The sequence below is a fragment of the Pan troglodytes genome, chromosome 8 (genome assembly GCF_028858775.2).
Source record: "Pan troglodytes isolate AG18354 chromosome 8, NHGRI_mPanTro3-v2.0_pri, whole genome shotgun sequence".
Classification (NCBI taxonomy): Eukaryota; Metazoa; Chordata; class Mammalia; order Primates; family Hominidae; genus Pan; species Pan troglodytes.
The window spans coordinates 30,629,505-30,643,777 of NC_072406.2; the positions used below are offsets into that span (position 1 = coordinate 30,629,505).

The following is a 14,273-nucleotide window of genomic DNA, read 5'->3' on the forward strand; positions in this document are numbered from 1 at the left end:
TCATCTGCAGCATTCTTTCAGGAACAGAAAAAGCAGAAAGTATACAATAATAGCTGGGGCCAGGCACAGTAGCTGGTGCCTGTAATCCCAGCACTTTGGGAACCCAAGGTGGAAGGATCATTTGAGGCCAGGAGTTTAAAACCAGCCTGGAATACATAGTGAGACCCCATCTGTACAAAAAAATAAATAAATAAAACATAAAATAATAGCTTATTGATCAAGATCCACAGCTATAAGAAGTGGACCCACCACACCCACTCACAGCATAGGAGCAAGTGGTAGAAGGCAGAAAGAGAATCATTCTTAACACAGAAGCAAGAGATTTTCAGCCTCAGCATCTGGGAGTGGCCTTTCCAGAGGCTCTGGTGAAGCCGCCTTGTCCTAAACTGATGTGGAGTCCTGTAATAATCAGTTAAAGGGTTTGTTAGTGGCGTGGGTATGTTATATGGCTCTGGATTTAGCGGGTGGAAGAAAGTCAAAAACCTTTGAAAAATATAGGCTAAAATGCTTTTCTCTGTGGTCTAGTTGTGAGTTCTGTCCCTCTGTTGTGATTCTCAGGGAACATTTCGCATGCACGGATTGGCTTCCTTGTTCCTTAACTGGATGACTCCTCAATTTGACCTCCAGCTTTGTCCTCTCTAACGAACAGAAAACACTCCTGTTTCTGGAAGCTTCCTGGATATCTCGCCACTGTGATTTCCCACCAGCACCTCACTTAAGTTCTTATCTGCTCCTCCTGCCCAAACTAAACCTTCCTCTTGGCCTATTTCCTATGACGATGCTATTAAGCCACTGTCAAGCCTCTCAGGTTAGATTTCCTAGATTTATCTTTATCTTTAATTTCTCCCCCTCTCTTTTCACCTCTTCAATATATTTTCTCTGTCACCACCTTCCCCTCTTCTAGCATCGAAACTGGTCCCTTGACTTCACTTACTTCCTAATCTGATTGATCCTATATGGCACTTCCAAAATATTTTTCTTCAGAATTGTCACACGTAGGTCTCATGCCATGCTGCTGTTCCAAGAGCAAATTTGCAGTTTCTCTGCATTGCAAGGCAGTTGAGATGAAACTGAGTAGGAGATGGGTAGGACTTATTTCGCAGTCTCGAGAGGATGAAGTGAAGAAACTAGGCTGGGATCACACCTGTAACCCCAGCACTTTGGGAGGCTGAAGCAGGAGGATGGCTTGAACCCAGGAGTTCAAGACCAGCCTGGGCAACATAGCAAGACCCTGTCTCTTCAAAAATTAGCTGGGCATGTTGATTTGTGCCTGTGGTCTCAACTACTCAGGAAACTGAGGTGGGAGGATTGCTAGAGCCTGGGAGATCAAGGCTGCAGTGAGCTATGATCATGCCACCGTAGTCCAGCCTGGGCAACGGAGTGAGACCCTGTCTCAAAAAAAGAAAAGGCAAAGAAAAAAAGAAAGAAAGGAAAGAAACCAACCAGCAGGAACCAGCAGAAGATGAGGAAAGTGATCACCAGCTATCGTCATTGCTTATTAGCACAAGACACTCCCCCCAGCGCCATGACAGTTTACAAATGCCATGGCAACAACCCAGGAAATTACTTCTCTTTTCCATGGTAACAACCTGGAAGTTACTGCCTCATTTCCTAAAAGTTCAAAGTAACTCCCCCTTAATTTGCACGTAACTGAAAGTGGGCTCACGTGAGTATAAATATAGTGGCCAACAGCCCAGGCTGTTGCTGATTGTGGTGCCCTGCTTGTGAGTTAGCTCTACTCCATAGGGAGCAGTCGCATCCAATTAAAAGATTGCTGTCTTAACTCTACTGGCTCATCCTTGATTTCTTTCCTGCGTGAAGCCAAGAAACTTCGTGGGCTTAGTGCCACTTTGGGGGCTCACCTGTCCTGCATTAACTCCACAGTAAATATCCAAACTACAAACTATACCCTTGTTATTATCAGCACCAGGACACCAAGGTTCAACATCTGTGTGAGCTCAGATATCAACTTTTTATGTGTCAGTTACTTCACTTGAAAAGTGTTCTGTTAGGGTTGTGTAAAGATTGAGTTAATATATGTATATTAGGCACTTAGAATAGTACCAAGCGCTTAGTAGATATTATATTGGTGTTTCTTGTTATGACCAGTCTTAGAGCCTAACAAATAGAAACACCATTTCCCAAACATGTCTTCACTTTTATCATTTCTCAACTGATACAGTTTGGCTCTGTGTCCACGCCCAGATTTTATCTTGAATTGTAATCCTCCTGTGTAAAGGGAGGGACCTAGTGGAAGGTGATTGGATTACGAGGACAGTTTGCCTCATGCTGTTCTTGTGATAGTGAGTGAATTCTCACGAGATCTGATGGTTTTATAAACGGTAGTTTTTCCTGCGCTCTCTTGTGGGTCCCCACGTAAGACGTGCCTGCTTCCTCTTCCGCCAAGATCGTAAGTTTCATGAGACCTCCCCAGCCATGTGAAACTGTGAGTCAATTAAACTTCTTTCCTTTATAAATTACCCAGTCTCGGGCAGTTCTTTATAGCAATGTGAAAAAGGACTAATACGTGAACTTTTGCTCAAATTGTTCCCTCTGCCTTCAATGACCTTTTCGTCAATATAAAGTCTACCCATTTTTCAAAGTCTACCTCAAATACCAATACTTCCCTTGAAATTTTCACTTAAAAGTCTTGTCTGTTTTTGAATTCAGGGTAATACATCTGCCCCAACTACCTTTATTCTTAAGAAATAAAATAATATACACTTTGGTATTTTAAAGTCTCTATGTAAGATGATATTCTATAGAGCTGTTATATTACTAAGTTGATCTTTTTGTTACAGCCATACTCCAAAAATTTTCATTATGTTATTTTATTTCATTTGTAAGTGAATTTGAAATCATTTTCAAGAGCAAAATTAGAAACAAAATCCCAGCTTTAGGAAGAAATAAATCAGAGCTTTCCAAAACTAATATTTTAGGATTTACGAAGGTTTTTAAGAGAGAAGAGTTTAAATATTTTTAAAGTATAGACTTATAAAGCATTTCTGGGGAATCTGAAGAAACAAATATAGCATTACACCAGTATTATGCTATTTAATTTTATTTCAATCAGGTGATGTTAAAGTTTGAATGGCTGTTTTTTTTCTTTCAACTGTATTTTCTCTGCTATATTTCATGCATTGTAAGACTTTAAAGGTTGGCCCCTTGTGGAGACAAATTACACCTGGGGAAATTAGCCCAGGTGTTGGCAATTAATTATGGAGCCAGAAACTCCGCAGTGATGTGAGACGGAGCCTTCCCACCGTGTTCTCTGGACTCCTTTTTCTAAGATGCTGGATCTTCAATTTTAATGAGGGAAAAGTGCCCCCCTGTGGTTTGTACTTGGACTTGGTTTTTTTTTCAATGTAAAGATTATGTTCTTTCCCAAGGAAAAGCCGGCAAAGCTAGGAAGAAGGCTGTACTCATCTGGATTCTAATTTTCTCCTCTTTGGGATCCTTATCAGTAGCAAATCACCTTTTAAGTCATCCCTTCACCCGTCCACCAGCCTCAAATCCATGCCCTCACACTATCCCACGTCCACTCTCACCTAGGTGCCTTCAGAGCCAGGATCCCTCCAAGAGCTCGCCCATCCTAATGTTTTCAGGAGGGAAACAAACAGAAAATGCTTTCAGTAATGGTCTGTGCTGGACTCCTCCCTCCTTTCTCTAGTTATTCTTTTCCCACTCCCACTCCTCCAACCTCCCTGCCACACCAAAATTTCTAATTCCTCTGATGCATATCCTCTCATCTGTGTTTATTCTTTCAAGAAGTTTATTTTAGGTTTGTGTGCATTTATTTTTTTTCTTTTTTTGAGATGGAATTTTGCTCTGTTGCCCAGGCTGGAGTGTGGTGGTGCCCAGGTTGGAGTGTGGTGGCACAATCTCAGCTCACTGCAACCTCTGCCTCCCAGGTTTTAGCAATTCCCCTGCCTCAGCCTCCCGACTAGCTGGGATTACAGGCGTGTGCCACCACACCCCGCTAGTTTTTGTGTTGTTAGTAGAGACGGGGTTTCACTATGTTGGCCAGGCTGGTCTCGAACTCTTGACCTCAGGTAATCCTCCCACCTCGGCCTCCCAAAGTGCTGGGATTATAGGCATAAGCCACCACGCCCTGTCTTGTGTGCATTTCTTACTGCATTACGTAAATGGTCTTGAGCTACAGGTAGCATTCTTTCTTCCAACTGTTACTCAGCACTCTGTCTTTGAGAATGAGCCATGTTGCTGTGTGGACGTTCAGTGCATTGCTTCTAAGGGCTGCCCTGTGTTCCACAGCAGACATACAGAACATTATACTGATCCTCTATCCCAGAGATAGGTACCCTGATGGCCTCCAACTCCCACAAACAATGCTATGATGAATATCCATAAGCCTGTTCCAACGTGGGCCTGTGTGTGAATTCCTTCCAGAAATACCAAGAAAGAGAATTCCTGTATCCTAGAAATATGCATACTCAGTTTAAAGATCCCCTGCCCGGATGTTCTTCAAGACTGCAATACCAATTTATACTTCCACCAGCCTATTCATGAGGGTGCCTGTAATTCCACATCCCTATCCTTTGCCAGGCTATTGTGTGGAAATGATACTTCATTGTATGTTGACTTACAATTCTGAGGAAAAATATATTGGAGCAACTCTTCTGTTTGTTAACTTTTATTTGAATTTTCCCTTCTGTAAATCACCCATTTGTATTCTTAGATTTTTTGTTTTGTTTTGTTTTGTCAGGGTTCCTACCTTCTTCTGGTTGATGTGCAGAAATCCCCAGTTCCTTGTGTTTTCTAGGTTTCAGTTCCTTGTCAGCTTTAGGCCTTGCCAATGATTTCTCAATATCTGTCACTTCTAACCTTGTCTGTGGCATCTTTCATTGCATGGAAATCCTTAGTTGTTTCTTTATGATATATCTTTTGCAAAAGTAGAAGAAGCCTTTTCCTATCCCTCATGTAAGGGGATATTCTCATGCTATATTTTCTATTAAATCTGATATGTATATTTTTCATATCCAAGTCTTTATCTGGAGTCCAACTTTGCAGGTGGTACATAGGAATCAGTTTCAACTTTCTTTATATGGGAGTCAGTGTTTCCAACATCATCTACTAACATGTATGCTTTCATATTAATCTGTAGAGCCATCTTCATCATATATTAAGTTGCTGAATTGTCTGTTCTGTTCCATTGTTTTACTGTCTGCCTGTCTACCAATATCCCACTGTTTCTAGCACTGTGAGGCTTTGTACTATGTCTTAGTATCTGATAGAACAGGAGCAGCCACATTTCTCATTTTTCTAAAGATCAAATTGACCATTCATGGACCTTTAGTCTTTCACATGAATTTTGTAGCAAATTTAACCACGAATTTCATTGAAATTTCCTTGACTATATAGATTAATTTGAGAAGAATTGACATCTTTATAATATTAACATCCATCCAGAGACATTGAAAGTGTATTTAGTTGGATTAATTGCTATGTCCTTTGTTCAGTTGAAAATTTTTTTCTCAAAAAAGGTTTATTCTTTGTTAATTCCTAAATACCTTTAGTTTTTATTGAAATTGTAAATCATGTCTTATTTTTCTTGTATTTTCTAGACAGTTAATACAAGCATTAAAAATTACTGATTTTTATGTTGATCAGTATGCAGCAAACTTGATCAACTCCCTTCATTGTTCTAGTAGCTCATCTATTGATTCCATTCCTAGGTAAATTATATTATCTATCTCTTTCTTGAACAAGCTTTATACACCATTTGTTTTTCTTTTTTTATGGCATTCACTGGGATTATGTTAAGCAGTAGCGGTGTTAGAGACATACATTCTTGTCTTTTCCTCTACTATAAAGTGAACTTTTTTGTTTTGGGGTATATAGTGGTAGGAAAAATATCTCCTTTTTTCACTTTCTCACTTTGTTACAGAAACTCTGAATTTTAACTAGAGTTATATCCATCCAGAATTAAGACTGCCTTCACCATCCTCTCTTGCAGCTAGATATGACCTCGTAATTAAGTTCTGGTCAATGGGATATGAGTAGAAGTTGATGTGATCATCTTTTGCTTGTAACTTTAAAAAGGGCCACCCTATCAGGAATCCCGTAGATTGCTTCTGGAGGTAGAGAGTATGCATGTAAGAAGAGAGGTTAGATGAAGCTTCCTTTCCCATCACCCATATCAGAAATGGGTATGTCTTCCAGTTCCTTGTTTCTGGTGGCTGAAATGCAGATATAATGGTGGTATCCAGAGTAACAACAGTGGATCATACAGATGAGGCCAGCACCTCAGGATGACACATCAACATAATAGAAGGAGAATAGGCCCCCATACCATGAAATTGCCGCATTAATCCTGAACTGCTGTTGAACAAACACCACACACTTGGAGAAAGTACTTAAATTTTTATGTATACCCTCATGTTTAAATGCCATATGGCTAGATATAAAAATCTTGGCTCAAAGTTCATTTCTCTTTGTTTTAAAATGCTAAGCCATTGTTTTCTTGTATCCAGCATTGCTACTGAAAAGTTTGATTTTTGTTTCTCTGTAGATGGTCTGCTGTTTATCTCTAGAAACTTAAAATTCTCTTTGTCTTTGATGTTCTGAAATGTGACTATGGCATCTAGGCAAGGGAGTTTTTGTTGCTGTTTATTTATTTAATGTATTCATCATGCTTCACGCTTGGTGAGCACCTGTTCCAGTCAAGAATTCATCTTTAAACTCCTCAAAAGAATAGGCATTTTGAGTAGATAGTCTCCCTCAGTCACAACCTACTTGCCCTAGAGAGACAGAGGTGAAGAAAGTGCCAGAGTGTGGCTAGTCATTTCTCATATACTGTTATAAACTCTTCATTCTTGGAAGGCTTTTGTTCTGCTCTGATATTAACCTGAAGACCCAGGCTATAATGGCTGATTCCTGCAGTGAAGAGTGTAGCAACCATTAACCCAAGACCTTGGAAGAAAGAAGAAACAGCAGAACATAAAAGCTTTTTTCAAGCTGTGCTCTCACTGTGCCTGTGAGATCCTTCTCCTCAAGCTGTCTCTGTCGCTCCAGCCTGGCCCCCATTTCACCCACCATCCACACATAGGAGTTCACCCCACTGTTCACATTCCCCAGGATGTTCATGCCATATTTATGTTAGTTTCTCAGCTCCAAGCTTCTGTCTTACTACTAGATTCTCCAGGGTTGATTTGGGAAAAGAAAGCCAGCAACCCATCCTGGCTCACCATCCTAACGAAAAGCCAAAAATCAGATACAGGAATTGTTTAAGAGGCTTTGGCTGGGTGGAGTTATGCACACCTGTAATCCCAGCACTTTGAGAGGCCAAGATGGGAGGATCACTTGAGCCTAGGAGTTCAAGATCAACCTGAGCAACATAGTGAGACCCCCGCCCCCATCTCTAGAAGTAAATAAATATAAAAAGAAGTCTTAACAATTGGCAATATTGTTGCATTAATAGTCAGACTTTTAATCTGGAAGGAAGGGAAGTTACCCTCACTAGAGCCTGGAGAAGAAAGTAAATTCATCCAGATGCGATGTTGCTGGACTACCTGACCACTTTTCCATGCTCTGTAGGTGGCTACAAGGTACTCAGACAATCCCTGAGATCATCTCTGGTGAAAAACATGACCTGGGGAAGGGTAATATTTGGAAATTCCCTAGGAGGCCACCCTATCGGCCGTAGATTGAAGGTTAAGAGTATGCATGTAAGAAGAGAAGTTAAATGAGGCTTCCTTTCCCATCACCCATCTCAGAAGCATATCACACATTGAACACAACCAAATAGGACTGTTCTGGGTATGCTGTGGTTTTTGGGTTTTTTCCCCCAAATTTGCATGGGTTGTTCATTATCGAAATAGGGATTGCCTTAGGCACCTAAGGGAAGGTCATCCTCTAGGCTGCTTTTTAGCATGTAAAAAATGCAGGGGGAAATCGTGAAAGGACTATTAATGTCTGTATAACTCATGGCTGCTGAGTCAACTTGACTTTGGCTGAGCCCAAGGACCATTTAGAAATCACAGCCTCCGGACATTGTCATACCCTGATGCCCAAAAGAAACTGTCTGGGACTTCCATTAAACTGATGGATGTCAGGAATGGGTATAAAATTTCTAAAATCTTGCATGAGAAATTGGAAGGGTCTGAGTTTGTTCTCCTAACTTTTCCAAAGAAAAAAAGGGAGAGATATCTAATCTTTTAAAGTAAGCATTAGAAAACTCCAAATCCAAATGACAGAAGAGCCACTTCTTAAAAAAAAAAAAAAAAAAGCAAATATCAACGGAAGGTAATATTGTTAGTAATCAAACTGGATTGATCCAGATATAACACTATCATACACTACCTTTATTATCTGCTTCTCAAATTTCCTTCTCTCTATCGCATTATCTCCCTCTAGGGACACTTTTGCCTATCAGTATTAATTAAATGTGAACGTTAACATGTAGGAAGATTTATAACTTCCTTGGCCTGACAGCTGTGCTGAAACTGAAATGCATCAAAGAGGATGAATGGCCCCGTCTGCCACCCATGAATGATGATCACTTCTCCAAATTGGCCAGAGAGTTTGAAAAAGTATTTTGGGGAACTTGCCAGCTAAGACTTTTCCATTCCACCTCCTCACCTCTTTCTAACCACTGCCACCATCATAAAAGAAGCACGTCTATATGAAGCACTGTGGAAAATTGGGGCCCGGGTGTGAAAAGTGAAAAAAGTGGAGTGAAGACCTGGTGATCAAATGCCAAATTGCAAAGTTGCAAAGAACAAATATTTTGGCCTGGAATCATCCCTATTTGTATCACAGCCAGTTTAAGCAAATAGAATAATATGTGTTCGTATAATCTATCAGTACAGATTTAAAATGGGTCAGAAACACAATTTTTGTCCTATTTTAGACTGTGGATCCAGATGACAAAAACAATGGATGTCAAAACACCTCGGAAGTTTCAGAACAGAAAATAGAGAAAATAAATTTGACACTGGAGTCATCTCTGATCATGACATTTCATACAGTTCTCAAAACCAACTTATCAAAAATTTAAAAATGTATCTATGTTATGGTTTATAGGAATTGCATGAAGTTTTATTCCACTTTTACTATGCATGCCATCTATTTATATATTCAAAGTGTTTACATTAACATGACTTTATGATGTCTTTGTAGCTTTATTAGTATAATTTGATTGGCATAACTTGACTCTTCCAGGGTACTCTTGCCCTCAGAAATGACTTGATTGTCCATTACTGGAAGTTCCCAAAAGATCTGTCAGCTTTTCACTGGGAAGCATCAACTGTTGGTTTACAATTCTGTCAGACTCTTGAACCCCTTGCCTCAAATTCTTTGCCATGCTATTTCCACTAACCCTAAATTTGTAAACATGATCCTGACCCAATCTTAGTCAAACTCTTGCTTTGAAAGCCCCACCTTAAACCAAACTTCCAATTCTCAATAAAATCTGACCTTGCCTTTCTCCCTGAAACCCTGTAGAAACTCTGCCAAGGGAGCGTTCTCCCAGAGCGTGGTAAGCAGTAAACTCAGCTTTGTCTTACCAACAAGCTGTGTTGATGAGAGCTGAGAAACATTCAACAGAAGAGCATGCAATATTGCTATATATTCATTAAAAGCATTTAGAGCATACAGAAAAAAGAATGACATAAATGACAAATTATTTTTCACTTTAGTAAAGATTTATGTGGGAAAGAGGCTGATGGAGAGATTTTTCAATTGTAATAAATAGTAAATGTGTGGGTCTTGTGCTGCGTATATGCATGCCCTGTATAAAGCAGCAAACCTCCTGCCCACCACCCCTATTCCTCATGTCTTGTTGCCCTTTTTGGTGGGTGGAGGAACAATGGTGGGAGCTTCAACACTTAACACCATCTGACACACAAACATACAAATTTGCTTATTTGTTTACTGTCTGTCTCTACACTCAGTCCTAATGTAATTGCCCAGTGAGTTCTTCCTGACTGATGTACAGGCAAAACCACTTCACTTAACCTGTGGTATTGCAGTAGAGAAAGAGTTTAATTAACCCAAGGTCTCCAAGTGGAAGGACTGGAGTTATTACTCAAGTCAGTCTCCCTGAGAACTAAGGGGCTTGGGATTTTATGGATAATTTGGTGGATAGGGGGCCAGGGAATGGGTACTACTGATTGATTGTGGGTGAAACTATAGGGGTGTGGAAAACAGTCCTCCTGCACTAAGTCCATCTCTGAGTAGGGGGCCACAGACCCATTTGAGTCATGAATCACAAATCCAGGTGGGGTCAGTCAGTTGCCAGAATGCAAAAGTCTGAAAAACATCTCAAAAAACAAATGTTAGGTTCTACAATAGTGATGTTGTCTATGGGTGCACCTGGGGAAGTCACGATTCTTGTGACCTCTGGCCACATGACGCCTGAGCAGTAAAGGATCATAGAAACTACACCTGCATTTTAGCAGATTTCAGGCCCCTCTTGTAATCTTAATCTTGTGGCCTTTTATTAGTCTTACAAAGGCAGTTTCAGTCCCTGAACAAGGAGGGGATCAGTTTTAGGGAGGGTCTGTTATCATCCTTCCTTCCAAGTTAAACTATAAACTAAATTCCTCCCATGGTTAGTTTGGCCTCTGCCCAGAATTGAGTGAGGACAGCTGGCCTGTGAGGCTAGAAGCAAGACGGAGTCAGCCACACTAGATTCCTCTCACTGTCATAATCTTTGCGAAGTTGGTTTCACTAACTCAAATATAAACTTCATGAGGGCAGGGACTTGGTTTATTCTGTGCTGTGTCCTCAGCACCTAGAACACTGCCACATTTACAGTGAATATTTGTTTAAAGAAGGAAGAAAGGAAGCAAAGAGGGAGCAGAGGGGAGAGGAAGAGAGGAAGGGAAGGCAGAAGGGAGGGAGGGGGGAAGCTAAATTATGGGAGGCGAGACTGTCTAATGACAAATGCCCAGACTTGGAAGTTAGATCTGATTCAAATTCATTCACCAACTTACTAGCTATATGACTTCAAGCAAAATACTACAATTCTTGATAGCCTGTTTGCAAGTTCTAGCAGGGGAATGCGGCTACTCATGTACCCTTAACCAAAGACCTGTCCTCCTCTATCGGGGTTGGTCATCCTCTTCAACCTAGCACACAGCTTCAGGAGGGATGCACATGGGGCAGTGAGTGAGGAAGGGGACACCCACCTAGCCAGCCGGATCAGCCACATCAACCCTGGCCATCAATGGGGTGACAGATGCCACAGCCAGATCCCCCTCACATCCAAAATACTTTAAGCCTCAATTTTCTCATCTATAAAATGGAGGCAATAATATCCATATTGCATAGTTGCAAGAACAGAAAATGTATAAAAATATCTGAAAAGTATCTAGCATAGTTCCTTGCAAGCAGTAAACTGTTAATAAATATAAGATCCATATGTAAAAAAAGAAAATTCATAGTTATTTAGGAAAGAATGATAGCTAAGCTTTGCATTCTAAGAGAGTGGAGGCATCTGCTTACATATTTTTGTAGAAAATGGGATATTCATTGGAAAAAAAAACACCTAGATGAACTTTTTAGGTTTAGAAAATAGGGGTCGTTGGGCAAGTCATAGAGAGAAGAATTTAGTCAAAGGTGCTTGCTTGTTTTGCATAATTAAATGATGGATATGAAAACTTTGTGTTTTCTGGTGGGAACTCAGGAGATAGTACAATGTGGACAGAGTGATGGGGAATTCCTTTTTCCTCTACTCATCTTAGGTTCATTAGCTGGATCCCTGCAAATCAGACTGCTGAAAGTCAGATGAACAAGAGAAAGGCCGGGCACGGTGGCTCACGCCTGTAATCCCAACACTGTGGGAGGCCGAGGTGGGTGGATCAAGTCAGTAGTGCAAGACCAGCCTGGCCAACATGGTGAAACCCTGTCTCTACTAAAAATACAAAAAGTAGCTGGGGATGGTGGTACATGCCTGAAATTCCAGCTACTCAGGAGGCTGAGGCACGAGAATTGCTTCAACACAGGAGGCAAAAGTTGCAGTGATCCGAGATCACAACACTGTACTTCAGCCTGGGCAACAGAGTGAGACACTGTCTCAAAATAACAACAAAAAGTTTATTAACACGTCCATCCTGCATACACACAGGAGAAGTTAGTGATGAGGGACTCATAGGGGTGGTTAGAACCTGGGCTTATATAGCATTATAATAAAAGGACAATCATTTTACAGAGAAATGACAAGACAAAGGAAAAGGGCTTTGGGCTTTTAGGAAGAACAGACTGTAAGAAGGTGAATGCATGGAGGAAACTAATGGAACTTAAAATAAAAAATAAAATTAAAATAAAAATTTAAGGGTGCTCCAGAATACTTGGTGATCCAGACAAATAGTATTTTCATACAATATTTGTATATTTTTGAAACAGAGTCTCACTCTGTTCCCCAGGCTGGAGTTGAGTGGCACGAACACGGCTCACTGCAGCCTTGTCCTCCTGGGCTGAAGCGATCTTCCTGCCTCAGCCTCCAAAGTAGCTGGGACTATAGGTGTGCATCATCATGACTGGATAATTTTTAAATTTTTTGTAGAAATAAGGGTCTCATTATATTACCCAGGCTGGTCTCGATCTCCTGAGCTCAAGTAATCCTCCTGCATTGGCCTCTCAAAGTGCTAGGATTACAGGCGTGATCCACGGTGCCCGGCCTTCATACAATATTTTAATAAATCAAAATTAATGCAAAAAGACCCAAGATAGACAAATATCCAATTTTTAAATAAAGCCAGGATCATTATGACTGAATTTTTTTTTTCTTTTGGCCTCAGGCTGCAAATCTGGCTCAACACAGCACTGTGACTGATTCTGACTTTATCTGAATTTTTTTTTTTTTTAAACAGTGTCTCGCTCTGTCCCCAGGCTGGAGTGCAGTGACATGATCATAGTTCACTGCAGCCTCGACTTCCTGAGCTCAAGGGATGCTCCTGCTGAGCTCAGCCTCCTGCAGAGCTGGGAATACCAGCACATGCCACCATGCCTGCCTTATCTAAAATTTTGATATTTTGTTCATCATGGATATTTTTACATTAATTTTGATATCTTAAAATATTGCATTAGTCAGGGTTCTCCAGAGAAACAGAACCAATTTAGATAGGAGAATCAATCTAAATCTTGTTTTAGATTTATTATAAGATACTGGCTCATGTGATTATAGAGGTGAAAATTTCCTCCCTTCTGCAAGCTGGAGACTCAGGAAAGCCAGTGGTGTAGTTGGAAGGCCTAAGAGCCAGAGAGCTAATGGTGTAGATTCCAATCTGACTCTGAAGGCCTGAGAACCAGGAGCATCAAGAAGAGAAGAATATTGATGTCCCAACTCAGTGGTCAGGCAGAAAAAGGGCGAATTCCTCTTCCTCTGCCTGTCTGTTCTTTTCAGGCCCTCAACGCATCGGGTGGAGCCTGCCCTCATTGGGCAGAACCATCTGCTTTACTCAGTCCCTCCATTTAAATACTAATCCCTTAGTATTTAAGAGATTGGGAGGCTGAGGCAGGAGGATTGCCTGAGCCCAGGAGTTTGAGGCTGCAGTGAACCGTGTTCATGCCACTGCACTCCAGGCTGGGCAACAGAGAGATGGCTGTTCCAAAAATATATTCAACACCTTCACAGACACACCCAAAAATAGTGTTTAATCAGGTATCTGGGCATCCTGTGGCCCAGTCAAGTCGACACAGAACATTAACCATTGTAAATATTATTTATCCTAATTACTGCGTGTTTTTTTTGTACCCTCTGAACTTTTACAACAGAAGTGAGTGAGGCCCTGGACCAGCCAAATTCTAGCTCTGGGCCACGGGTATTGCGTTATGTATGTGGATTTCATGGCAGTCCAAGCAATTTAAGAAATATTGATTGAACACCTGCTGAGTATCAGGCATGGGGTTCAGTTCTAGGGAGTGAGTAGTAAGCAAGACAGTCAGTCCCTGCCCTCATGAAGCTCACCGTCCACTGAGTGAAATGTACATGAAACAGTCAAGATGATAAGTGTTATGGAGAAAATACAAAGAACATGGAGAACCTGCAGCAACAGGGCTTTTTTTTTTTTTTTTTTTTTTTTTTGAGATGGAGTCTGGCTCTGTCACCCAGGCTGAAGTGCAATGGCACGATCTTGGCTCACTGCAACCTCCACCTCCTGGGTTCAAGAGATTCTCCTGCCTGAGCCTCCCGAGTAGTTGGAACTACAGGTGCGTGCCACCACGCCCAGCTAATTTTTTTGTACTTTTAGTAGAGACAGGGTTTCATCATGTTGGCCAGGCTGGTCTCAAACTCCTAACCTAATCCTCCT

General features: G+C 41.0%; 1 protein-coding gene across 3 annotated transcripts in view; it reads left to right on the forward strand.

Moving 5' to 3' along the window:
- Window positions 1-2,317: 2,317 nt before the first annotated feature.
- The window catches only part of STAM (signal transducing adaptor molecule), a 239,768-nt gene continuing 227,812 nt past the window's right edge, over window positions 2,318-14,273 (forward strand). For all 3 annotated transcript variants that reach the window (XM_054660795.2, XM_063781438.1, XM_001153098.7), the window contains exon 1: window positions 2,318-2,446. The gene's annotated coding sequence lies outside the window, so the exon portion shown is untranslated. The remainder of the gene's footprint in view (window positions 2,447-14,273) is intronic.